The sequence below is a fragment of the Microcaecilia unicolor genome, chromosome 10 (genome assembly GCF_901765095.1).
Source record: "Microcaecilia unicolor chromosome 10, aMicUni1.1, whole genome shotgun sequence".
NCBI classification, from domain to species: Eukaryota; Metazoa; Chordata; class Amphibia; order Gymnophiona; family Siphonopidae; genus Microcaecilia; species Microcaecilia unicolor.
The window spans coordinates 194255903-194283538 of record NC_044040.1 but is presented as its reverse complement, the minus strand read 5'-3'; the positions used below and the strand labels follow the sequence as shown (position 1 = coordinate 194283538).

At 41.6% G+C, this 27636-nt stretch overlaps 2 protein-coding genes across 5 annotated transcripts in view; one reads left to right on the top strand and one right to left on the bottom strand.

The window, feature by feature from the left end:
- The window catches only part of SERPINI1 (serpin family I member 1), a 93346-nt gene extending 78632 nt beyond the window's left edge, over positions 1 to 14714 (bottom strand). For both annotated transcript variants that reach the window (XM_030216787.1, XM_030216786.1), the window contains exon 1: positions 14567 to 14714. The gene's annotated coding sequence lies outside the window, so the exon portion shown is untranslated. The remainder of the gene's footprint in view (positions 1 to 14566) is intronic.
- A 247-nt stretch (positions 14715 to 14961) lies between these two features.
- The window catches only part of PDCD10 (programmed cell death 10), a 40475-nt gene continuing 27800 nt past the window's right edge, over positions 14962 to 27636 (top strand). Inside the window, exons 1-3 of one of the 3 annotated variants that reach the window (XM_030216789.1) lie at positions 14962 to 15108; positions 20194 to 20224; positions 22551 to 22684. The gene's annotated coding sequence lies outside the window, so the exon portion shown is untranslated. Of the gene's footprint in view, positions 15109 to 20193; positions 20225 to 22547; positions 22685 to 27636 lie in introns of all 3 variants that reach the window. The other 2 variants (XM_030216790.1, XM_030216788.1) reach the window with 2 other exon arrangements.

Genomic DNA, 27636 nt, shown 5'->3' with positions numbered 1-27636 from the left:
TTAGCCAGCCACATGTGGTACTAAGTGGAGCCACGCTATCAGAAGTTGTGACAGCATGCAGTAGAGACCCACGTGCTAGCTGTCACTGACCAAGTCCTGCCCGGTTCTCACACTTACCAACATTAAACAGCCAGTAAGAGATTTTTACCGTGCTGGCTGTTTTTACTGTGCAGCAGACATTAGCACGGGTGCAGATTAGCCTGCACTGAATGCGAAGAAGTCCATTCAATTCCCACTGGCATCTTCACATTCAGCGCATGCTAATCGGTAGGGCTGCTTTGTAAAAGGAGCCCTAAATATCTTTCAAAATGGTAAAACCCCCTAGCTGCTTAAAACAGCTTAGTAAAAAGACTTATGTTTCTTTAAATACTGCATTAAAAAAAAAAAAAAACAGTAAAACAATTTGCTTCTAATCCACTATATACTGCACCCAGCTGTTAAAAAGAATCAGTTCCGGAAAGGTGTGGCAAAATAGTTCTACTCAAGTTAAGTGGACAGTAACTTAAAAACAAAAGTACGAGTTCACTACATGCTTTGAACCACTGACCAACTAAAATTAAGAGACTGCCATGTTCCTGTAAAACACAGCTTCTAATATTTTTGTAAATCAATAGTTAGAAGTGTAAATTGAATCCTACCTGCTAATTCTCTTATCTTTAGACTAGTTTAAATGCATGGGCATATGCTCTTCTACCACCAGGTGGAGACTGAGAACTACTGAATTGTGACATCACTCTATATCGCATTCTGTGTAGCCTAGCAACAGCCAGTATTTTATTAAAAGTAGTGAACCGAAGTCCCCATAAACACTAGGAGGAAGCCAATAACAGATATACGGTAAGCATCTGAAGTATCAATTAACAGATCTACAAACGGAAAAGTGGACAAGTTCAATATTCCTTTAAAAAATGGGTGAATTTTGGATTGATCTAAAGGGACTCAAGGAAAGAAAATTAGCAGATTTATTTATACCTTTTTGTCTGTCCCTCAAGACCAGTCGAGATGCTTGAGACCTACCAAATCAGAATTATTCAAGGGCAGGAGCTAGTGCCACCCATTGACAACAAAGGCTCCAATTGTCTTGACTGCATATCTAGCCTGTACTGTTTGACAAAGGAAAGCAACAAAGACAAGTAGCCACCTTGCAAATCGAGGCAGAATTGGTATTCTGTCCAAGAGAACACTTGACCTCCAGTCAAATGAGCTTTGAGAATAAAGGGAATTGCTCTGCCTAACAAAAGGTCTATTGAAGCAATTGCCTCCTTAATCCAGCATGCAACAGTAATTTCAAGACCGCTTCACTATTCCTAGATCCCCCCCCCCAAAAAAAAAAACAAGCACAAAAGGTTTGACTACCTAAACGCACTGGTCCTTGACAAAGAAAGCATCTGTACTACGTCCAACCATCACCAGACTGTTTAAAGACGGATAAGGAGACTGACTAAAATGAAATGGAATCACTATTTTAGGCGGGGTGGGGGGGGGGGGGGGGAGGAACCAGTCTTCTCCAAAAAGACTAAAAATAGTTCCCAACAGGACAGAGCCTGCAACTCTATCTGTTCAGGAGGAAGAGTGCAACCACCAGAATAAACAACTTCAAGTTGAGTCCTGTATCAGTACAAAAGGAGTACACACCAAAGTCGACAATCCTTGAGATCTTAAATTTGGTAGGCACCGCTGGATTGCCTAAGCAGTATAAGTAATTTCACCCCTGATTTGTACATGAACTCTCCAGACCCTCACGTATGTTAAGGATGTAACGGATTTCATGGAACAGAATAAGGTTGCCATCACTCTACAGCAGGGGTCTTTATTAAATTTTTCAGCTGGGGCCACTTTGGATTCTAATGACCTGAAGGACAGCTGCTAACTATCTTCCCATGTGGGGGCCAAGACATTGTTGACCAGTGTGGGGGTCAATGACATCTATCCCCACCAGCCACCTTCAAACTTCATTGGAGGGTATCCTCAAGGTTGTGAGCATTCCCAAATGCATTCTCTTGTCTACTGAGAAATGCCTTGTCCTTCAAGCATGTGGTTCTTCCCCCATCCACTTTCCTCATTCTGTCCTGAGACTGGGTAGACAGGCAAAGCAAAAGGAAAACAAAATAAAAACCAAAACAAAGACAATGGGGGCTGCTCCAGTGGTCGTCACTGGCCCTCAGGCCTTTCATTAAAGAACACTGCTCTAGAGGAATAGCCACACTTGAGGAACTTAGCCCTGTTAATAGCCAAGCTGCAAGACAAAATGGAAAAACATTCGGCATAATAGTAGCCCGCTGCTGACAAGAAAGAGATCTCAGTGCCATGGTCTCTGCAGTCAATCTTTTTCTACAAGTACTACCAGACCCTCATGTCTCTATATTCTATGAATGACCCTGTCCAAAAAGGGCCATGAAAGAATCACTTAGAAAAGACCCGACACAGGTACAGTCCCACCACAGCACGTATGCCTTTGGAATGCTGTTCTTTCCTGTGACTAATGACCTTAAAGCTTTTGTCTTCCGGAAGGTGACCTTAAGATCCCTGATAGGACACCCCATTGCTGTTTGATGCCCGTTCAGTCAGTCTACAGTCACCTTAAATCTGAAGAATTTCTGCTGAGAAAGTCCTTTGAACCTTTTCTATTTCTATTATATGCAATATTGACAGGGCTACAAGGTGACTCTTTGCCCAAAGCATCATCAGATCAAACTCCTGTGCTACTAGCTGACTCTCTGCTCCTCCTTGGCGATTGACAAACACCATCATTGTTCGATAACACTCGCATCACCTTGCCAGAGAGAGAGAGAGACTAACAGCAGCAATGTTAAACCAGATGGCTTTCGCTCAAATGATCATACAGAACCTTTCCACTTTCAACTGCTGCCTCTGGGCAAATTAACCCTGGAATGTGCACCCTAAACTCAAATTCCAGTCCCCCATCCACCAAGCAAGACTGCGTTTTGTTGTCAACAGAAGAGGCAAAATCTATATTTCAGGTTGAGCAACTGAGGTGACCAGCAGGAAAGCAGAACTTTCATCAAATGCACCTAAGCCCAAAGGAACTAATTCCAGGGTTGCTCCCATAGATCCCAGTACCTGTAGGTAATCACACACTTATCTTGAAACTGCTGTGAATGTCTTTGATCCGATGAAGTTTTTTTGATCTGATCTTTCGGCAGGAAAACCTTTCCCTATCGTCTGTTGAACTGTGTGACCAGATAGTAGCAACTGCAGAAACCAGCTTGCTCTTGGCCAAGCTAACTACCCAACCAAGTTCCTGGAGAACTTGAACCACTCAATTTATGGCCTTCTTGCTCTTGCAAAGGACTTGACCTGAATAAGCCAATTATCCAAGTAGACTGCACCAACACTCCTTCCTTGTGCAAGGCTATTCTGATGACTACCATTACTGCAGAAAACATCCTTAGCATTGCGGACAAACTGAACAATAAGGCCTGAAATTGAAACTGTTGTTCCAGGGATGAAAATCTGAGAAAATCCCGATGCTCCCTTCTCATGGAGACCTATTTACACATTTTCATCAAATCTAAGGATGTCAAGAAGTCACACTGCCAAAACCAATACTACTACTGACCATAAGGTTCCATGTAAAAATGTGAAACTCACAAGGCTCGATTTACCTCTTTTAAGGTTGAGAGCAAGATGAAAGGAACCCTCTTTTTTGGGAACTATGAAGTATATGTAATATCTTCCTGTTCTCTCTGCTCCAAGGGAACCAGCACTATTGTATGCACGCTAAAGTGTCTGTCCAAGGGGCTCCTCACCACTGCCACTTTGACTCGAGAATGACAAGGAGAAATGAGGAGCATGCTAGACACAGGGGCAGGCAAATAGGTTACCGCAGTCCTTGAGGACCACAACCCAGTTGGAGTTTGAAGATTTCCACAATGAATATGCACAAGATTTTGTTGTTATTTTTTTGCATGTACTGCTTTCATTGTATGCAAAATCAATCTCGTGCATATTCATTGCGAAAATTTTCAAACCCCAACTGGGTTGTGGCCCTCAAGGACCGTGGTTGCCCACCCCTGTTCTAGGATATAGCCTTCCCAAACAACTGAGACCCCACTGATCTGAAGTTAACCCAACCCATCTCTGCTAGAACTGTTGAATTTTGTTCCCAAGTCCTTACTGTTGTGCATGAGTAGTTCCTGAAACCCCTGCTCTGGATACCTGGCTGCCTCTGTGTCACCATGTAAGGACTGACCTATCCGCAAATTGCAGCCTCTGAGTGTTAATACCTCCTAAACTCTTTAAAGAATTCCTGGGATAACGCCTCTCAGGCAGATTTTTACATGTCTTCCAGGAGCCTCAGCACCTTGGTAATTCCTAGGCTCTTCACTCTCTTTTCCAAATCTTCTCTAAAAAGAAGCTTCTCTCTAAAAAGTCTAGCCTTGGACACTATGAGGCATATTTTCAAAGCACTTAGCCTTCCAAAGTTCCATAGGCTTCTATGGAACTTTGGAAGGCTAAGTGCTTTGAAAATATGCCTCTATGTCCACCAATAAATTCCTGAATCAGAGAAACTTCGCAGCTACTAATACCGTACCTCTGGCAAAGTATCAATTAAGTCATACTGTGTATCTGCCAGAAACACGGAACCTACATCTAGAAAATCTGTCACCGAAGCTTTATTGGCAGAATCCTGTACAGAGTCTGAGGCAATTGTTCTAGTCACCTAAAACAAACCCTAGCCACATCACCTCAAGCAGGTGACTGTAGAACCAGGTCAGCTAAAGTTAGGCACTAAAATGATGCACAGCAAGTGTGAACTCTATATCAGTAATTGCATGTGTAATCGCCCTTATAGAATACCAGGATATGTCAGCATTTGCACACTTAATTTTAAGCATTACCACTTATGTTATATCAAATGCTAGTATAAATGGTATGCACGCATAATTGACGATAAATAAGGGAGGGAGTCCAAAAAGCACACAAGCAGAAGAAAGTAGCAGAAAAGAGCACAAGAAGACTTCAAGAGTGGGGATGTCACACCAGTGATTTATTGATAAGACCTGACGTGGTCCGCATTTTAGTGAAACCGTCTGCATCTGGGGTCTAGCAGCAGTCTCAAAACATCAAATGTATTGAACAGTCAATAGAAAGACACAATTTCACAGAATCTCAAAAACGTAGTCAAAGATGCCAACAAACTGCGCGGGAACACGATGCTATTCCAAAAGTACTTCCCGCACAGGTCTGAGCTGCTGTGGACAGATTAGACCTGTACAGGAAGCATTTTTTTTTGGAGTAGCATCATTCTATGTAATTTTGTTTTAAGTCTAAGTGTTTTGAAAATACATCTCTAAATGTTGCACAACCCATTCTATACACCTATAGGCTGCATGGCACCTAACGCACTCTCATTTGTTAGGGTGCGCTAAATCCATTAGCACACCATAGTAAAAGGACCTCTATAGAATTTACATGCTAATATAATAAATAGTATTGAAATCCAGGTGCATGCACTGCTGCTAATTAGTGCCAATTAACTCCAATTACACCAATAATTGGTTATTCACAATTCATGCCTTATCAATTAATTTAGGCACATAACTGCCATTACTCTAACATATGATTGTAATTTTGCACACAAAACACAAAAATGTGTACACTTCCTAAAATTATAAATAAAAATTTTCAAATATTAAAATCTGCTGTTGGAACTCACCAAAAGGGCAGTCAAGGGCCCCTCTCAAAACAGGGGAGGGGGCCGAGGTATGATGTCTCACCCCTCCAGAAAGAACAAGTGTAGGGAGGACACAGGAAGGGACCCGGGAACCCCCAAGTCTTAACATCCAAAACCAGAAATATAGACACCTTGCTTTAAGGTTACTGGTTTAATTTTTCAGACTTCTCCTCACAAACAAAACCACTAATTTTACTTCAGTCTACCTAACTGACCAGATAGCAAAGAATATTTCACCCACCACCTGCTGGAGGCTAGAACATACGGCTGTTGCTAGGCTGCACAGAATGCTATATACAGCAATGGTTTTCAACCCAGTTCTCAAGACACACCAAGCCAGTCAGCTTTTTCAGGATATCCAAAATGAATATACATGAGACAGAACTGCTCCACTGTACAGAAATCTAGCTCATGGCTATTCATTGTGGATATCCTGAAAACCTGACTGGCTAGGTGTGTGCCAAGGACTGGGTTGAGAACCCTCTAGAAATAATGTTATGTCATAATTCAGTAGTTTTCAGTAGCATCTGGACTGCTCTGGAGGGAATAAGGAAGCATGAATTAAAGCAAAAAATATTACCATTTTGTTTACTTATTTGCTTTACTACCATTTTTATAGTTACAAAACATATTGCTATTTATTATTGAACAAAAGTTAAGACTCTCCTTCACATCAAGGGGTGAAACAAGTGAAAAATAAAAAGGAGCTACAAAGAACAGATAAACTGAATTTTTAATACACTTTTCTGCACTGGAAGTAATCTCACATTCATTACCATACAGTTTGCATGAAAAAAGTACCAAAATTAACTCACTTTAAAATGCACATTTTTCGGTGCATTAAAGCCATTATGTCAGAAATCTGAGCACAAACACAAAAAACCTCTAGGACGTCCCATTGTATTCTCTCTGCTAAATAAAACACTTTCCTCTGGCTGCTTTCCCTCAATTGAGCATGAGGCTTGGCAGCTAGAGAGATGGCTTCAAAACTGTCCTCCAGCTATACTCCATAGCCAGCGTGCCTGTCCATGAGGAAGGGCTAGATCTTGAGCCCTGGCTGATCTCAAGAGACTCTCTGCAAGAAGATAAGAGAGCATGGTTTACTTGACTCACTATAGCTTGTTAGAATGTACAGACTTGCTGTTTAACTAGTTAAGGGAAACTAGAAATACAATGATCAACAAAAAGTCTTTTCCTAAGATCTCTCTCATAACTGCAATTCAAGGGCTTATTTCCAAAATTATTATTATTATTAGCATTTGTATAGCGCTACCAGACCCACGCAGCGCTGAACACCTGATACAAAGAGACAGTCCCTGCCCAAAAGAGCTTACAATCTAAGTAATACAGACAAACAAGACAGTTACGGGTGACGGAAGTAATGGGTGAGAAGGGAGGAAGGGACAAGGGGAGGGCAATTGCGTAGTGGCTAGGAGCTAAAAGCAGCAGTGAAAAGGTGGGTTTTCAGCATAGATTTGAAAACAGGTAGAGATGGAGCTAGACGTATAGGTCCAGGAAGTCTATTCCAGGCATAAGGTGCCGCGAGAGAAAAGGAGCGAAGCCTGGAGTTAGCAGTGGAGGAGAAGGGGGATGACAAGAGAGATTTGTCCAGTGAGCGGAGTTCACGGGGAGGAATGTAGGGAGAGATGAGAGTGGAGAGGTAATGGGGGGCTGCAGAGTGGATGCATTTAAAGGTCAGTACGAGAAGTTTAAACTGAATGCGGAAGCGGACAGGGAGCCAGTGAAGTGACTTGAGGAGCGGGCTAGTATGGGTATAACGATTCTGGCGGAAAATAAAATAAATATTAAAATGTTTACATGAAAAATTGTTCATTTCTCACAAGAAATGGAGTAAATATACATTAAAAAGTTAAAACAGAGTTACGTGACACCTAGAGCAGAAGCGGATGCTGCCTCCTCGGCTCCTCCGTCTTACCACCATATTGGCTGTATATCTTACATGTTTTCTGCAAGAAATGGGAAATAAAGGGCGTATTTTACTAAGGCGCGCTCGTATTTTTAGCGCGTGCTAAACGTTAGAGACGCCCATAGGAATGCATTGGTGTCTCTAACGTTGAGCGCGCCCACAATTTTAGCACGCGCTAAAAATGTGAGTGCAACTTAGTAAAAGACCCCCAAAGTTTTTCTACCTTTAAGTTGCATTAGGTGGCTCGGAGAATTCGCTTATGCTATTTATTTAATTTATATTTTGCTCACCCCTTTTTCAGTAGTAGCTCAAGGTGAGTTACGTTCAGGTACACTGGATATTTCTCTGTCCCAGGAGGGCTCACAATCTAAGTTTGTACCTGAGGCAATGGAGGGTTAAGTGACTTGCCCAAGATCACAAGAAGTAACAGTGGGATTTGAACTGGCCACCTCTGGATTTCAAGACCGGTGCTCTAACCACTAGGCTACTCCTCCACTAGCAACATTCCATGTAAAAGCCTGCCCTTGCAGATCAGCAGCGTGGCCGCGCAGGCTTTTGTTTCTATGCAGGACGTCAGACTCACAGAAACAGAAGCCTGCGCAGCCGCGTTGCTGATCTGCAAGGGCAGGCTTCTACATGGAATGTTGCTAGTGGAATAGCAACATTAACATTCCATGTAGAATCTCAAATAGTAGCAACAGAATCTCAATAGTAGCAACATTCCATCTAGAATCTCCAATAGTAGCAACATTCCAAGCAGAATCTCAAATATTTACTTAGATTTTGCTCACCCCTTTTTCAGTAGTAGCTCAAGGTGAGTTATATTCAGGTACACTGGATATTTCTCTGTCCCAGGAGAGCCCACAATCTAAGTTTGTACCTAAGGCACTGGAGGGTTAAGTGAGTTGCCCAAGATCACAAGGAGCAGCAGTGGGATTTGAACCAGCTATCTCTGGATTGCAAGACCAGTGCTCTAACCACTAGGCCACTCCTCCACTAGCAACATTCCATGTAGAATCTGAAATAGTAGCAGCATTCCATGTTCCACTGCACTAACCAATAGGCTACTCCTCCACTAGCAGCATTCCATGTAGAAGTCTGCCCTTGTAGATCAGCAACGCGGCCGCGCAGGCTTCTGTTTCTGTGAGTCTGACACAGAAGCCTGTGCGGCCAAGTTGCTGATCTGCAAGGGCAGACTTCTACATGGAATACTGCTAGTGGAATAGCAACATTAACACTCCATCTAGAATCTCCAATAGTAGCAACATTCCATGCAGAATCTCAAATATTTACTTAGATTTTGCTCACCCCTTTTTCAGTAGTAGCTCAAGGTGAGTTATATTCAGGTACACTGGATATTTCTCTGTCCCAGGAGGGCTCACAATCTAAGTTTGTACCTGAGGCAACGTCTTTGAGATTGATCAGTAGGGCCCATGACAAAAAACAAGGGGAGCTGAAGCCAAGATGGCGACTCGATCTGCTGAGTCCTTCGGTTTGTTCTGAATGGACTAAGAAAATTGTGACAGAAGTGCAAGCTGTAGCGGAAGCTGCCCTGGATGCTAAATTGCAGCAAATGCATGACCAAATTGAGGCTGCTCATGATCGTTTAGATAAATCTAGATCTAGAGTGTGATGCTCATCAACATCATATGGGAGCACTGGAGGCTGGGGCTCAGAATACATCACGTGCGGTGGACCAACGCTCATTACAGAATTTTTCCTGTCAGAATGTTATGTAAATAAAAACCATCATATTGTGCAAGTTCGTAATTCAATTAAGGGAAACGCTCATGCTATGTACCAATCGCTATCATTGTATTACAAACTCATAAATAATCCCAAATAAATGTTAAATGAATGAGAATATGCAAATTTTAAGACTAACATGAATGGGGGATGGGTCATGATGGCATCAAGCTAGACAAGGTGTATCTGAAGCTCCCTGTGCTACCTGATCCTTAGTATTGGTTTCTCCATTGTCAGCTCCATGGGGTAAGCATAAAGGAAGACCTGGGTCAGTCCTTGCATTTTCATCAATTTTGGCACATTTAATATTTGAGAAGCCCTAATATCTCCAGCAGAACACCTGCCAGAACTTCTGCAGACTGATTTGGGGGAGACTAGTGTCTGTGTGGCAGGCATCATTAAGCCATGACCATAGGCGCCCGGTATAAGAGGCTTGGAGAGGCTAAGCCTCCCCCCTGCTGCAGCAGAATGGATCAGCTGTGGAGTCCAGCTGCTCTGAGGGGATTAAATTGTTGATTTACCTCCATCCTCACAGCAGGAGCTGCAGTGAAAGCCCTCTAGCAGTTGTAGAAATTGGATTATGGTTTGTTTACCTTACTGCTGGGAAAGCAGGGGGGGTTAGCTGGAGGTGTCCTGGGTTGCCAGGGAGATATTTAACGAGGATGACTTCCTGACCTGCACTGAGGACAGATAGCAACTGGGCCAGCATGATCAGAAAAAGTCACCAGAAAACAAAGGTAGAAAAGATCATTTTATTTTCATTATAGTGTTTGGAATATGTCCACTTTGAGAATCAGGTGCTCAATATTAAAAGTTTATATTTATTTACTTATTTATAGGAAAACTCTAACTAGTGTGGGAGAAGGCAAACCCAATATAATATATATCAACCCAAATAAAGGAGTTTGACTCTTATGTATACTGATAGTATGGAGGTGTCCCTTTAAATAGGTGAAAAACAAATAGATTCACCCTTAAGACTATTAAATCTTAACAAAACGAACCTCAAATCTCCCAGCAAGGGACTCTGCAAAAATATTGTCAATCCCTTGTATAAATGGGAGTAGAATACTATCATAGGTTCTGTTTAAGAGAGAATAGAGAAAAAACCCCAACGTAAAAACTCATCAACTAGATGAGAAAACCGTATGGGATGAAAAACTCCCTTCCTCTCTTAAACTTTGTATATAACTAATATATTTAAACGAACACCAATATACCCAAACTATCCCAAAAGAACTGACTTCAGCCAGTAATGGACTACCCGCCTAAGTCCCATGCAGGGGGGAAAACTAGAAGTTAAATTGTTATGCGGCTTCAAATATGTATAATAATTTCCAGCAGTATTTTCAACAGTATTGAGGAAAACCCTCTTTCAAATGCCAAAGATATACTCATGCAAAAGAAAAAAATACTTAGCTTAGATCGAGAGAAGCCACTTCAAGAAAACCCTCAGTCAAAAGGACCCCCCACGTAGGAACTCCGGAGCCCTGGGTAAACGTTGCGGCAAAACAACCGCCACCCCTTCAACAAGAGCGCCTTGTTTCGCCACCCTTGTGGCTGTCTCAGGAAGGGCGCTAAATATCCATCTGGAAAACCCAATTCACTCTGCGAACTGAACTATCAGTGAAGTAAATCCCAAAGATGGCACAGGAGCCATGGCATTTTATCCCACATTAAACATGAATTTGGGGGTTTTGTGGCTCTACATGAGAATTGTGATGATATGTTCCCTTGTTTCATATTGTTGACGGTCTGCATTTTCTGTATGGGTGGTATATTGGTGTATTAGGTCTGCCCAGTGTAATATTTATGGTACAGTAAGGTTCTGAGTGTGTTTTTGCACAAAGTTGTGCATAGTGTTTTGCAGTTGAGCGATTATGGTTAGAATATGCTTTGAGCAACCACTTTATTCTTTGACATATGATACACATCTAATATCTAAATTTAATAAAAGGTATTGTGACTTATTTTTATTTATTTTTTCTGCGTGTTAGATAATTATGGATTTAAGCTCCACCCCTGGTCCCACCCCTAACCCCACCCCCTTTATCCTCCCCAAACAGTTGGGCCACCGACTGCCTATGGCCATGACTCTCCTGTGTGAGAGTCTATGGAGATGGAGTGTGATGCACCAAACTGGCCGCTCTAAAAGGTCAGGACCTGTATTTCTCCTTCTTTTGCTGTTTTGATGCAGCAACATATGCAGAGGCAGCTGGAGCAAAAGATGTTAATCCAAATTGGGGAGGTGGAAGTACTGCTTTGGAAGAGTCCGATTGGTTGGCATGCCTTGCAGTAGTTACTCAAGATTCCCTTCAAGATGTGACCGTAGCTTTAGCATCTTCTCTTCATTATAAAATGCACTAAGACATGTGAAGATCTTCAGAAGGCATCTATAACAGTCTGTAAGCAGAAGTCCCTGGGTCAAGGGGTTACCAGAGAGAAATGCGTCACCAGCTGGGAGATCTGAAAGGGTGTAGTACAGCCCTAGTTCATGATAAAGAAGGCAAACCACTCTAAAGTGAAATTTTTGGAAAGTCAAATTAGAAGACTGAATCTTAGCATTTAGAGCTCTCAAGAAACACATTGAAGAAATTTTTTGGCAGTACTAAAAATAGCCCTAGAAGGCCATTCCCTCTATCTAAGGGGGGAAATGGAAAAATGGGAGCAGAAAAACAGGGAAAACATATCAATGGACAGTTTGTACCTGACTGGACTTCTGGAATCTTTGCAGGGGGTGGTGTCATTTAGAGCCAAGCTCTTGGAAGTATTTCTACTGGAGCCCAATTGTAATGTGATATTATCTTTTTGACATCTTAACAAGCAGCTCCTGATTTGTCAAGAGCCACCCAGCAGAAATAGAAGTTCCTGGCCCTACAGCCAAGGACTATATCTAGGAGCAAGTTTTTGTACTTAATTTCCTGGTAAATGTTTTGCCAGTGTGGGAGGTAAAAACTGTTTTGTCTTCTTGTTGTTGTTTTGATCCAAAACAACAACAAGAAATTTTTGATTGCTAGAGAAGAGGTAAGGATTGTATTAGCAATCACCTGAGTCTATGGGAACTTACAATCCTCCTTCATTATAAGGCATCTATAATGATTATTTCCTGTTTTTTATTATTATTATTTTTTAGCTGGGTCTATTCTATCTACCCTTAGCTTAAATTATTTCTTTAGAACATAAGTGTAGCCATACTGGGTCAGACCAATGGTCCAACTAGTCCAGTATCCTGTTTTCCAAACAGTGGCCAAGCCAGGTCACAAGTACCTGGCAGAAACCCAAATTGTGCCAACACTGCATACTACAAGTCCCAGGGCAATATTCGAGACAGACATTTATGATTTCTTCTTTTTACCAGTTTAAGTTTTTACTTAATATCCTTTTTCATTCAAGATTTTTATTGGCTGAATCTATGTCATGAATAATGTGATATACAGAAAATGAAGGGAAGGAATAAAGGACGCACAAGGATCCAAGGTTCAGAACTTGGGATCAGAGCTTCACAAAGATTTTATTTTGCAATCTTAATTCCCCACCCTCCCTCCAAACCAGTTTGTTGAGAGACAGACAGACAAAGACAGACTCTGCTATGTACGGAGTCATTAGGCTGACCCTGAATTCTGTATTATGACAGCGGTAAATGAATGGTACTATTATTTGCTGTAGATTTATAGTGAGGAAAAAGAATTGTTTATATATTGACCAAATAGTCTGTCCCTGATAAGTTTCAGCACTGTAGTTGCATAGCACTCTTAATATTGAGCAAGTCTTTATTAACCAGTCTAGAAGTACCTTTCTTTGTTTTAAGTGTAGCACCCCCAATCATTTTGAACAGTTAGCTCCCATGTAATACTGCTTTTTTTCAGTAGTTTTTCATACCTGTTCTGAAAGTCTTAAATTTGTAATATATTCCCACTTTACAGAATTCAGTACTTGTACTGTATCTATTTCAAGCTATTATAACTGCCTACCAAAACGGTTTCTGCAGTCCCAGCATTAGAAAAACACCACATTCAGAAACCGGGGTTGAGGGGGGGAAGAGAAGGAATTACAATTGCAAAACAAAATCTAGAGTCTGGATTTTTAATCTAGTGCTCTAAAGCATAGGAGCCGACTCTGTGGGTGCTTGACCACCCCCAATATTGATAACATTCCTTGTATGTGTCCAGGAAGGGGTTATTGCCACTGGGGTTAGCGCCCCCAATAATGTAAAAAAGGTGACTCCTATGCTCTAAAGAGAGCTCCAGTGTGTGGCTCCTTTAGTAATACAAAGAGTCCAGAAGAGGCACTGCGGAATTCACATAAATTTTGAATTCCAGACTTCAAGTTCTCTCAACACAAGACTAATTCAATTTGTAATAAAGAATATCAATTAAAATCTGTATATCACATAACAGGACACATTTAGAACGAGGCAAAAGACGGATACAGCGGGATCCTATTAGAAAACCTTTAAAAAGTTCACCTTTTCGTTGCACAATCTTAGTATGATCAGCTAGCTGTTGAGAAAGGCAGGAATATTTAGAGCTATTGAGGTGACTTGCACACACAATCGGAATGTAGAAATATTGCATGTTAGGTCTTAAGAACGGTTTTGCTAATGTTCTCCCTATCCATTCTTGATTGTCCCTTTAAATGGAAACTTAGCTTTCGTAGTACAATCAATACTGTCAGCCTCAATTAATTAATTAATTCAGTCAGTCAGCCTGAAACAAACAAAAGTCCGATCACATCCATGCAATCCGAGTATCTTTCAAAGATACATTTAACGTTATCACTACTATTTTTTCTAAGCAACTCACAGAAGTATTAAACATTTTGTTTCCACTACGTTTCAAACCAAAATCGAAAGCTAATGTAGATTGCAGGGGCGAGCGTTGCATCACCACCAAAACAACATTAAATCATGCATGCGTTAAATGACCAGAGCCCTAGAACAGAACAGCTACCCATGCAGCCGAAGTAACGGTTCGTACTCCACTTGACTAAAAACAATCTTTGAAGTACGCAAAGAGCATATCAACTACAAAAGACTTTATGAAAATCAAAACTGAAACAAAAGGGCAAAAAATACATGGAAGTAGCCACGATTCTGGCGAAAGCTTAAATGCAGCGCGTGCAATAAATGCAAACATCTCCTGCATTAAAAACGGAGCAGGAACTAAACATCATTTCTTCTACCACCAGTCACTGACCTCGTGCAGCACGCAGCCTGTCTAGATTAGAAAGCTGAGACGCTATGCTCGCAATTCCTTCGACACACCTCCACGCATCCCTAACGCTGACCAAAAACTGCCCCCAAACATCACTCTCTTTTCTCCCAAACCTCCCCACCGCATCACGCAGGACCCTGTACCCTCCCCCGACCTCCGATTGGCTCCTATCTCCAACAACGCCTTGCTACGATTAGCTGATTTGGGCTGTCAATCTCGCAGCCTGCCCCACCCCCGCCGGGAGGAGCTCGCTCAGGACTACGGGGTTTGTAGTTTCCTCCGCCGTCGACGGCAAAGTGGGAGGAGGCGCCAAGAGATTACAAACCCCACAATTCCGCGCGGCTGGGCCCGCGACGGCTTTTCTTTTCAACGAGGTAACCGTGTGGTCTGATTCCGGGCGACGCCTTTTTTTTTTCCTTCCTTCCTTCGGATACTTCCGATAACGAACTTCCGGCGCAAGTGAATCTATACAATACAAGAGTTTTAAAGGCTGTTGGGGGAAGTTGGTCTCGCAGGACGGGAAAGTAGGTTTGGAGGTCTTGTAATTTTAATCTGGGGGGTTTTGTCGTTTCTAACAGGGTTGGGGCGGCACGCGCTTTGGTACCGGCTATTTAGCCGTTTGACCTCGAGCTGCTCTGTTCTGTCTCTCCCCCCCCCCCCCCCCCCCCCGGGGAGCGAAACATTTGTACGCATTGTGCGTAGGGCGCTCTGCTGCTGCTGTGCTAAGGTCATAGAAGTACCTTAGCTGCTTTTGCTGGATACGGACCCGGCACAGGGGCCCTTACCTATAGCTTACCTTACCTTTTTGCTTTAAGGAGGGGGAGGGGCAAACAGTAAGTATGTGGGGGTATATGGACCAATTTAGTCGTGGCACCCACCACGTTTGGGTGGGGATGGGTGCAGCCCCCCACTTGTCCACTCCCAAGTTACGTCTTGATAAAGCCTGATTTGTTTTCCTTCATTGGGCCCAGGTGGGAGGAATTAATCTTTGCTTGTCCAGAATCTGAAGTACCGGCTCATAGCTTAGTCGGGAACGGAGGAACTGGGTGAACAAGACACAGCACATCCGGAGAACGTGGTGAAGGCGGTTAGCTTGGCAGAGTTTAAAAAGGGGTTAGATGGTTTCCTAAAGGACAAGTCCATAAACCGCTGCTAAATGGACTTGGGAAAAATCCACAATTCCAGGAATAACATGTATAGAATGTTTGTACGTTTTTGAAGCTCGCCAGGTGCCCTTGGCCTGGATTGGCCGCTGTCGTGGACACAGGATGATGCTGGGCTCATGGACCCTTGGTTTTTTCCCAGCGTGGCATTACTGTTTGCACCCCCCCCCCCCCTCCCCGTGTCCTTCCCGGGCGCTGAGCTGACCATCTCAGTTTTGTGTTGGTCTTATGTTCAGATGTGGCTACGTAATTTCTGTGCTCTTGTTGCTGTAATTTTGGGAGCTGGGTAAGAGGTTTGTGTCTTGGTATTTAGATGGAGAAATATGTTTCAATTTCTAATAGCACGTTTGGATTCCTTTTTTTTTTTGTAGGAGCATCTTATTTGTTTTCTCGTGTGATGTTGTATATAGATGGAGAGGGAAGGTTGTTCACTGTGATTGTAGTAAAGATATTTAAATGCTACACCCTTTAAAGTGTCATGATGCTGTTATGTTTACCACACCCTGAGCTGTGAGAGTAGGGGCTGTCTATAGAAAGAGAAGCTCAAAAAAAAAAACCCCATCTATCTTTATAGTCCCTAGATAGTTTAGGATTAGGGGCCTGTTGGACTTGATGCTACCAATATATTTTAGCCAATTAGCACAGTCTTCATATGAGTACTGTAATTGAAAACATGCTGATCTGATGAGTAATTAAGGAAAAGATTGCCACACCTGTAAGGCTTTTTTTTTTTTTCAAGGGCTTCTTTCAGTTGGTGTTAATAACAAACAGTCCTTATTGACTTGATCCTTAAGCTCTAGGCAGAAAAGGAATGAGTAGGCATGACTACTGTTAAATATGTTAGGCTCTTTCAGCCCCAGGTATGGGGCCCATGGTAAATGCCCTATTTTCCCTGCCTATCTTTTCTGACACCCCCCTCTCCATATGCTGCCCTTTCAAGTAGGGGCAGTCTGTTACTAAATCTGAGCTGCCTTCTCCCCTTTAAAAAAGTCTACTGTTGGTTTATCATTTGTATTAACAAAAAAAGGAGTGGGGGAGTGTTCAATAAATCAGCACAATAATTCATAACTGTTCAAGGTTTTCAAACTTGTATTTAATTTGTAGTGGCTAATAGTTATTAAAAGCTGTTTGGTCAATATACGTGATTTAGTGGTCTTTAATTATCTTTTGGGAATGGGTGTGGGTTTTTTTTTAAATTCCTGTTCACCTGTGACAGTAGTATTCATTGATTTTAACATAGTAGATGACGGCAGAAAAAGACCTGCATGGTCCATCCAGTCTGCCCAACAAATGGGTTACAAATGGGTGAGGTTTTCAGGCGAACTACCTCTGTTGTATGCAAGTTATTCATATTAAGGAATATGTTTATTGGGATTTATTAACTGCCTTTATGAGTAGATTCAGCAAAGGTGGTGTACAGCAGGTCCAGTTAACATAAAACTTACTATTGTTAAAATTGTAAAATAACCAAATATTTCCAAGTTTACAATAGACAGTATGGAAAAATATTCAAATAACTCAGATATAATACAATGTCAAAATAATACCAATAAAACACACAATGCAATAGAACATTCAAATAGCATAGATATGATGCTAATACATTTCTGTGTAGCTGAAGAGCCAAGTGCAGGTATATAGATTGGGACAAGATTGGTAGTACAGAATTAATTGGGATAAATAGCTGGGTGACTATGTAAAATCTTTGTACAGTTAAACAAGGTATGAGGAACTGGTCTAAGTTACAGGGTGTGCAGCATGCAAATCCAGGTGTGGAGTGAGTGTTTAGTCACTACCTGTATTAAAGGCTTGTGAGATGAGCCAGGCTTTCACCTGCTTCCTGTAGTATCAAGTTAGACATAGCCCCCTCTGGGAGTGAGCTCCAAAGAGAGCGAGAGTGTGTGTGTTTGTGGAGGGGGTGTTGATGAGGCTTGCTGATAAGTATCACATGTAAAATTTCTTTGGATCAGGGTACAGGTAGTGATGGTCCTTGAGAGGACCGTAGAGGGCTAACTTACTTTTTAAGTACTCTTGCCCATTTTGTCTGAAGTCCTTGAAAATCAAACATAGTTCTAAATTTTAGCCCTGTAAGGTACTGGTAGCTTTCTATTAGTCTGGCTGCAGCATTCTGAATTAGTTGGAGTTGATGTAAGTTCTTTTTGATTTGACCATGTGCAGGGTATTACAATAGTCTAGTCATGACATTATCATAACATGTTGTCAGACATGTCTCTTCAATATATGGAGAGAGATTTTGTAGTTACTGCAGGTGACAGACCATTTTTAAAGGTTGTTTGAATTTGCAGGATCAGAGTGAGGGAGACCAGCAGCATTCCAAGATTTCCTGATCTGTGACTTTAGGGGCGTTCATACTTTCCAAAAGATACTCAAGTCAGTTATTTGTCCACTTGTGTTAGGTACCCAAAGAATCTTGTTTTGCTTGGGTGCAGGCAAAGTTTGTGATAACAGAACCCATTTGTAGCCCTCGGTGATGGCAAGTGAATGCCACTGTGCTGCCTCCATAATGAATATGCATGAGAAGTCTTTATACAATGAACTTCCTGAAACTATGATTGGCTGTGGAATCCCCAGGACAGGTTTGGGAAACCTTAGACTACTAGGGAGTACTTTGGGACCAGCTTGACACACAGTTCAGTAAACAATAAAATAACATACAACTTCCCCCTTCTGATATATATCAGTTCTCTTAGTGGGCCTTTTACAGCAAAGGTGCACTAGCATTTTTAGTGTGCACTAAACGCTAGATGCCCATAGATTCCTATGGGCGTTTCTAGCATTTGGCACACGCTAATGATTAACATAGTAACATAGTAGATGACGGCAGAAAAAGACCTGCACGGTCCATCCAGTGCCCAACAAGACAACTCATGTGTGCTACTTTTGTGTATACCCTACTTTGATTTGTACCTATGGTCTTCAGGGCACAGACCGTATAAGTCTGCCCAGCACTAGCCCCGCCTCCCAACCACCGGCTCTGGCACAGACCGTATAAGTCTGCCCAGCACTAGCCCCGCCTCCCAACCACCGGCTCTGGCACAGACCGTATAAGTCTGCCCAGCACTATCCCCGCCTCCCACCACCGGCTCTGGCACAGACCGTATAAGTCTGCCCAGCGCTATCCCTGCCTCCCAACCTCCAGTCCCGCCTCCCACCACTGGCTCTGGCACAGACCGTATAAATCTGCCCCGCGCTATCCCTGCCTCCCAACCCCGCTTCCCACTACCGGCTCTGCTATCCAATCTCGGTTGAGCTCCTGAGGATCCATTCCTTCTGAACAGGTTTCCTTTATGTTTATCCCACGCATGTTTGAATTCCGTTACCGTTTTCCTCTCCACCACCTCCCGCGGGAGGGCATTCCAAGCATCCACCACTTTCTGCCAAGGTTGCAAAGTCTGAAATTAGCTCAAAGCCAGTTCACCAAATTGCAGCCTTCTGAAAACTTAAAAATGCCAGTCAAACCAGACTACCGCCATATTTCTCACTGCAATTTTACCATTTAAAACCCAATGCGGGAAGGTGGGCTACGAGGTAGTCAATCACATGACAGGCATTACTCTGGACAAGGGATCTGACAGCACAGTGCTCTGTTCAAGACAAAAAAAAAAAAAAAAAACTAGATTCCCAACTGCAAAATGGGTTCAGCACACAAATGTTTCTTTAGAGAATGGGTGTTAGCTGCCATACACCATTGTGTGGGGCATTCTTTAGCCTATTAACCACTCACAAGATTAGGGTGTGCTAAAAAGGCTACCCTGCCTTTGTAAAAGACCCCCTTAAATATTTAGATCCTCGGAAACGCCCACATCTTTCAGTAGCAATGCCCAGGATAAATAGTAGTAGTAGTAGCATGTTAGCATCTTTATCTGTGGGATACCATAGCTGTGCATAGGCTAAGGAGTACAGAATATTCAACACTTAATGAAATACTGTATTCAAAAAAACAAAAAAAATTCTGTGTGGCATTCAGGTTTTTGTGAGTTTCCATTAGTTCTCATGATTGTCTTTAGTAATCACTACTTGGTTTATTGTAAAACTAGGAAGCAGCTTTTGCAGAGCAAGGTATTTACGCTGTACTAATTATGCTGCATATTGCAAGTTTAGTTCTTTGTTGACACTGCCAATGGGTGGGACTAATAGCAACAGTCACCCACATGAAATCTAGAATTGAAGAAAAACAGTTGATGGGAGATAAGTATTCTGAAGAGCAGTGACAGTGCAAGGATATTAGCCCTCTCCCTCCCAGCACCATCATCTCATAATAATCTGGGTAACTGGGCAATTAAATAACTTCCCTGCTGGTTAAAGTACCTCCTGTTTGTTCTTTGTGCAGACCTATTCTGTTTTGGTTGCAGCTGCTTTTTGGCAGAGGAATCATTCCATCCACTTTTTCTAATTTCTGCTGCCTTTTTATTTTATTTTTTACAGAAGGTGACCAGAATTGCACATACTACTCAAGGTATGAAGAGTTATGATCTGTTTTATCCTCTGTATTAACTTTTTTTTTTAAGCTGTTGTGACAATGAATGGCAAGAGCTAAATAGATTAGTGTGGCATGATAGGTTAAACACAAAATTTTAGCCATACTTTCCCTCTCTATAGCATTTGTCATTCATCTTGCTAAAATGGATTTGTTTCATGTAATGGAAGTAGTCAGTGGTGCTCAGATGGGCCAAACTTTTATGAGAGAAAAAGTGGCAACTGACTAAAACATTCTCCATTGTTTAGCACTTCTTTATAATTGTAAGGTGCTATTTACACCCCCCCAAAAAAAAAAAAAAAAAACCCCGAAGAACTTTTAATGTAACTATTGGTCTTTGTCTTGATTTTCATAAGTTAAAAGCTTTGGTAATGCCTATGTGCTTTGGACTCACGCTATTTTGTTACATCTCTGTTTTTCCTTTTTCACACCCTCACTTGAGTGTTATCACCCTATCACCAAGTAATATGCTAATTCTAATGCACAGATGCTATGATGTAAAAACATGAAATGAAATTAAAACAAAATTGAAATTAAAAATAATTAAAACACAAGGGGTTTTAAGCTTGAAGTCTTTAATGAAATGTTCTGTAGGTGACCTTTTTTTCCCAATAGTAGCTCAAGGTGAATTATTCATTTACGCAATGTATTTCCATGTTCCAGAGGACTTACAATATATCTATTTGAGGCAGTTGGAGGCTAAATGATTTGCCCAAAATCATAAGGAGCATCAGTGGGGTTTGAGCTGTTGGTTCTTAGCCCACTGGTCTAGCCATTAGACTGTTTCTTCTCTTCCCCCCCCCCCCCCCCCCCCCCCCCACACCCAAAAAAAACCACATGGGAATAGCAGAGAGTCACTAATCATCAGGTGATATGTTCACTGAGCATTATAGTGGAAGCATATTTGTGTCAATTATTAAACCACACAAAACCAGGAGGACAAGGATGACTTCAGAGTACTACAAAATAGATTTTTTTTTTCATTTATTGGTCCAAAAACTCCTTTTGATGTGAATAGTGTATGTTTGTGCTTTTATCATTTATCTAAAAAAAAAAAAAAGGTCCAGAATTCTAATAAAGACCCATTTGAAAGCACACTACTTAGGTGGTTATACTATTCACGGGGACCTCAATTTTCTGGTCAGAACAGCAAATGGCAAACTCTGTTTAACATGACTAATCACATACACCATCCTAGTGATGGTCCAGGCAGTCTCTCAAACAGGAAAGTGTTATTCTCACAAGCTTGATCAATGTTCATTCCGTTCATATGGTTTAAAGTCTTCAAATGAAAAATCTACTTCTGCTCCGATTTAAATAATGCTTTTCCATTATCTCATTTCCAGTTTAGTATTGCATCTCAGTTTAGAAAACAGTGAAGAGATTATAGTTTCTGATTAGTTTTGTGCATACCATGAGGATAATGAACCTCACTCCTAAGCCAGGGTATCTGGAGTATGATCTCAGTCTTTCAAACTTACTGCTGATGCTCACCGTTATACTTGAATTATACCAAAGTGGGTCGGCCCAAATGTCTGTAAAGCCAAGTATGTTTCCAATAGTGTGCAAACTTATATGTGGATCTGAGACCAGTCAGGGACCACAAGACTGACACCTCTTTATTACAGCCATATCCTTTCTATGTTACTTTGTAAACCTGATATTCTATGTAAGCCGCATTGAACCTGCTAATAAGTGGGAAAACGCGGGGTATAAATGTTATAAATAAATAAGTAGCACTTACTTATGGTATGCAATAGCTGCACCCTTTCTGCAGCTATTGAGCCAAACGCTAGTGCTTTCTAAAGTTTGGAAATGTTATCTTTGTAGCAGATTCTTTTGTTTTCAACATTTCTAGGAAGTAATATCACACAGGTTGTTTGGGGTTTTTTTTTTTTTTGTTGTTGTTGCACCTCATGTTTACACAATCTCCACTGCTCTTGAGTGAATGCCTGCAGTAGGCTAGGTGAATACAACTTGTTTTGGACATCTGAATAATGTAACTTGATTACTGAAGCTGACGTTGCATGATTCTCATCTTGGTACTTGTGGTGGCTGCTCATGAGAGAATGTTAATACAGAGAACGCTGATTATCCGGACTATCCTCTTGCAGAGGATGGTCCCGAGAATCCTAAATCCAGATAATTGGACATATCTTCTGCCAAATGTTTCCCCGATACTCCCTTTCTTAATTTCTCCACAACTTCCCTTTCTTAATTTCTCCACAACATCCGTTTTCTCTTTTAATGACAAAACATGCCTTTTTTTTTTTTTTTTTTGCTTTTTTCTCCCATTTCCAAGCAGTGATAGCAAGGCTGTTTTCCTCTGCTGCGTCCCCACAAGCAGTGATAGCAAGGCTGTTTCCTCTGCTGTGTATGAATCTGGAAAGAGCAGGGCTTTTCTCTGCACGGACCGCGAGGATTGGCTGGGAAAAAAAGGTATTGGCGGATAATGGGTCCGGATAATTGGAAATCTAGATAATCAGCATTCTACTGTATTGGGTTTGTCTTCTTACTGGGCTTTTGCTTCTTTGTTAAGCGCTGCACTTCACATTTTGAGCTCTGCTTCCCCTCTCCCACTCTGGGTTTCCTGTTTGAAAAGATATCTTGCAGGAATGTGCACTGGCTCACCGTACCAAGCACCATGTCATGTTTCTGTTGGCTGTCCTTGGTTGTGTCCACATCCCAACAAGATTTAGGGAAGGATAGAAACGGGTGTTGTAGAGAGATGAGGTAGGGGTTGCGTTTTATGTGGAAAGGAGAATCTAGGGGACGTTTGAAAATGCAGAGCTTTGAGGATTGTGGATAATTTTTCAAGATCTGTTAATGAGGTACATAAAGCAAAACCTGAAATTGCAAGGCAGGGTGAAGAGGAAAGCTTGTGTTTTGGGTAATTTTGTTGCTAGATATTAAAGGGGCACTTTTATTTTGCAGAAATGTTCTTGATAGGGTTACAATTCTAAAAGTGGTGATATGTAAAATGTTAAAAATTTTCAGCATGAATTCTTTTGATTTGAAAGAAATATATAGCTGGCTCATGGGCTGCGCTTTGTTTTTATAACAAAACTTTTTCCATTTGAAAATACTGTTTCTTGACTTGCTGTTTCACCGACCAAGGTTTTCTTAAGGCAAATATTACTATAATATGGGGACCACCTTTATGTTGCAAGGTCATCTGTGGTCCCAGCTTCAAATTTCTGGATAATTCTGATGAGTCCCAAATGAAGTTTTGGTGTTACATGAATCAAGACTAAAACTATCCCCTTTTGCCTGCTCTTTTTAGAGCAAAAGCGTAAAGTGCAGTGCTTTTAAATCCAGAAATCATCATTTTTTGCACTTTATCTTGAAATATGTTTGTCTTCTGTGGTACAGAATTTAAAACAAAAAATTGAGTACGATTTGGGTGCCGAACTGAAATTACTGTACCCGCTCCCACAGGAAAGCAAAACAAGAGCACAGAAGGGGAGCATTGGGAAGGCTCTGTATGCTTTTATTAATATTTACCTTTCTAGATCGTCACCATTCGTCCCACATTCTTTCAATGATGGGCAAGTTTCTAGAAGTCTTTTTCAAAAAACTGCACATCTTGTCTCTTCAACCACTTCAAGCAGTTGCTCAAAGTCCTCTTCATTCGACTTAAACAGATGCCCCCCCCCCCCCCCCCCCCCCCAAAAAAAAAAGGTTTTTCATTGATTTGTGAAAAAAAAAAATGGCATTCACATGGTGCCCAAGTCTGGGCTGTATGGCAGATGGAAGTAGGTTTACCTTCTCAGTTGCCTCTATTTCATGCTGTGTGAGGCCTAACATTGTCATGGTGCAATAAAATTTCCTTCTTGTGCTTCAGAACTCTTTTCAATCATTCTTTCAGGGTTGAGTGTCTGTCCTTTTACAGGTTCAAAGCCTTTCTCCTGTGGGACTCGTCAATTGCTGTCACAGGTCATCCACTTCATTTTGATCACATAAATCAGCCTTTCCCAGCCTACAATCTTTACTTTGTTTATGCATCACTGGGCCAAAAAAAAATACCGAGTTGAATTTCAATTAGAATTTGACTGGAGTCCTTCCATCACAGAATGTTGCTTAAACTGCACCGAATGCTCACTGCATGCTTCCATTTAACAAGCAATAGCAAAACCAGTCTGTTCACATAGTTCTCGCCTTCTGAGGTTAAAGGAAGAGATTTTAAAGAACAGGTGAACGTATATAGTGCATCAGTGCTGCCATCTGTTGATGAGTTATGGAGATGGAGGCATTACTTTTCATTTAACCCATGTAAGGAAATTCTTGTTTGTGAAGAAAGGGGAAAGTTATTCTTTCTTCCTTAGTTCAGTCTCTGACCATAGCCTCTTCCTATATTGATTACCAAAGGAAAGATGTTTTTAAGAGGAAGATTTCTAGTTATAGAATTGCATGCTACCAGTACTACTCGCCCTTTCTCTGGCTTTCTAGTAAAATACCTTTTTAGTCTAGTGACTAGAAAGTTGGAAGGAAAGGGCACATAACCAGCTGACTCATCCCAATTAGTAAATGTACTTCTTTCACAGACCCACTATCAGCCCACTTAATTGTCCTCTCTCCTTCAGTTCTTGTCCTCTTTTACTAGCCAAAATTTGTTTTAGTTCCTTTGCCGGATCCCCACAGCAATCTCTCAAACCAGTATCTCCTTTTCACACCTACCCTCTACCCTTTTGTATCAGCCTCTTACCCATCTGTAGGTCCTCTGTTTATCTTGTCTACTTTTCTTTCTCTTGCCAATCTTCTCTTAGCACCTTTGCCAGTCTCTGTGGCAGACCAAAGCTTGTTGCTTTCTTCCCCTTGTATGAGCCATTGATCATACACATTTCCTTAGCCAGAAGAGGTGAGATCAGTGATGGAGGGGACACTCTTTCTTCCTGCAGCTTGAAGCTCGTAGTCCCTGAACTATGGGCATACTGGGGATCTAGGTTTGCATTAACTAGCAAATAGAATGAACTTTCATTGTTCACATCCCTTGATAGCCCAAATATTATATAAACTCAATATGTTCTATACCTGTTCTGCTTTATTGTTCCCATTACTGACCTGTAATAGGAATATAAATCTCTGGATTGTGTTGCTCTAACACAAGTTGTTGCAGTTTGATATAGAACGCAAACATTAAAAAAAAAAATAAAACAATCTTGCAGAGGAAATTCCAGATACTAACAGAAGACGATAATAGACTTGAAATCACATGTATATTAAAAGTTGTCCTGGAAAGCACTTGATAATTAGGGGCTAAGTAATGAAACCGCTTAAATCTTATGGGGGTAAATTAAATGTTTGTGGTCTGCGTTCTCGGGCTGCCACTGGCTTTTCTATACTAAAATGTTTCCTGCATTCTCAAACACATGAAGGCTTTTATGGGTTGTGAACGGATTTCTCTTTGCATATTGGCTCATGAAGAGGAAGAAACGTAACAAAAGCTTTTTTTTTATATTGAAGATTTGTGTTTTGATTACCAGATACAAAATGTGCACACGTTGCACAAAGGGGTTACTCCTGGGAAAATTGTGCAGAATTGTTTTTTTTTTTTTTTTTTGTGCAGATCTTACTTGTAACTTTTTTTTTTTTTTTTTTTTTTGCAGAATTCCCCCATTCCTTAGCGTCCCTCCAGCCCGGCCCAGAATGTTACTGATGGCTTGTGCACACCTTCCAGCAGGTGGAGACTGAGAACTGTGACTCTAGAGAGAGAGCCAATAAGAGCCCTTACCAGCTAGAGAGAGCCCCAGTATTCTCAGTCTCCAGCAGGTGGAAGATGGTGATCCCTTTAGTCCTGACATCCCCCCCCCCCCCCCCCACCTCCTCCACAGGAGTTTCCTATGCACCTTTCTGCAGACCTTTTAACCCATTCCCACGGTGTGCGCAAAACATACCTCATCCTTTTCCCAGCCCCCGCACAACCACCCACCCTCCATGCACATTTGTGTACTCGCTGCTCCAGCATGGCAAAAAGAGAACTGCACAGCCGCACATCGGGCTGCTTCCTGCTCCTCTGCTGTCCCGGACCCACCTGTTCCTTTGAGCCATGCGGACCTCCTTGCAACTGCCTGGCTTAAAGGAACCGCCTGTGATCATAGCAGTAGAAAAGGAAGTAGCCCGACCTGTGGCTGTGCAGCTCCTCTCTCTGTGCTGGGAGGGAGGCAGCCCGAAAGTAAATGTTGCAAAAGCAGACCATACAGAATTCTGCGGAGCTGGGGAATTATGCAGAAACTCTTCCTTGTGCAGTAGTACAGAATTCCCCCAGGAGTAAGGGGCTCTTCTGTGGTACATATGAGCACATAGTATATTAAAATGAATGGTCATGAGGCATTTATTAAATGTTACCCACTCCAGACGCAAATATTTATTTCTTGCATATGATATACCACAAAATCAATCCAATCACTGGCGGCTAAGTGGTTAAAAAACAAAATGTCAGTTATTCCATACTGATGGCTAGGTTAAGAAAGGGAAATAGGGAGAGGGAGACCAAAGGGGAGACAAGGGTCAAGTGGAGGAGGGGCCAGAAGCAGAGGGATGCATCATGAGCATGCCTAAATAATACAAAAACAAACATAAACTAAAGTAATGCTTCCTTGCATGAATATATTGCAAGTATAGTACCAAAAGCAGTTACCATCATTTAGGTTTTCCTCCCCAATGCACAGATATAAATGGGGTATTTTAATGAGCACATAAGAGAAATTCATTGCCAGGCCTGAGGCAGTGTAGAAAGGTTAATTGAGAGGAGTTTTGGGGATTTACTGCCACTTCTTTTTCTCTGCGATCATAGTATCTGTTACTTTAAAAGACAGAATGGGCAGTAACAGCTCTTTGTGCATGATCAAAGAAAATGAATTATCTGCACAGGATCTGGAATGTCCGGCAGATAAATCAGCCTTGTAAAAATTTCACATGCAAGAAATTTTTGTGAGGCTATTTATACGCAGTATAAGGTATGCAGATGTGTGCTGATACTTTTCATTTTCTTCAGGCATGCACAGGGAGGGTGTCCTTACTGTAGAACTGTTGTATTCATCGGGCAGACTTACCCTGATTTAGTGCAAAGTTTTGCATACTTCAGATTTAAATCTCATTTCTTTACCGTATTGCGGTTTTCATTTTAATTTTGCGCTAGAAGCTGTTAGCATCTGGCTCTACCCTGTAGCTTTCTGCATCAGCCCCTGTGTGTGTAATGGCAGTAGAAACCACCTATGTAGTGACCCCTCTCCCCCTCCAAGCTAATAACGCCATCTTGTGAGAACAAGTTAGATAAACGCACACAGATTTATTCAAACTGGTGATTCTCCTGCCTTCCCCCAAAAACCTATCACCTTACCATTTGTTTTACTTATTTTCGTTTCCCTTGTTCTTCTTGATATAACCTTTTT